This window comes from Pteropus alecto, unplaced genomic scaffold (assembly GCF_000325575.1).
Source record: "Pteropus alecto unplaced genomic scaffold, ASM32557v1 scaffold259, whole genome shotgun sequence".
NCBI lineage: Eukaryota > Metazoa > Chordata > Mammalia > Chiroptera > Pteropodidae > Pteropus > Pteropus alecto.
In genome coordinates this window covers 1,039,212-1,039,727 of record NW_006442492.1, presented here as the reverse complement: position 1 = coordinate 1,039,727, position 516 = coordinate 1,039,212, and positions in this window count along the sequence as shown.

The following is a 516-nucleotide window of genomic DNA, read 5'->3' as shown; positions in this document are numbered from 1 at the left end:
GCAGTGAGTCAGACTTTTGCACCTGGGCCCAGGGCTGACTTCACAGAATTTCCACGACATCCAGATCCATCTACCGTGAGGGAAAGGGCCACATGGGGGAACAGGCAAGGAGGTAACCACCCCCACCCCAGGTTGTGCCAAGATCACCTTCCATCCAGGGACCTTTGTGTTCTGCAGCATCAGAGCTGGGTGACCTTGGGCTAAGTTACTCAATCACTCTGGGCCTCGGTTTTCTCATCTGTAAAATGGGGGTAATAATAACACCCTCATCCCTGAGTTAGGCAATGGACCTCGGCACCTGGCGCCAAATAATAATAACAACAACACAAGTGACACCTGGGACTGAGAATCTGTGGTACCATCTGGACAGCAGCAAACAATTGGCTTGACGTACAGCAGACGCTCCATAATGTTACTGGATGTTAAAGGGTAGAGCAAATAGCCACCCCAGCCCCCGCCTACCAGCAAACAGGTCAACGAGGGACGCCCCTCATCCTAGGAGGAGTAGGCACCCAT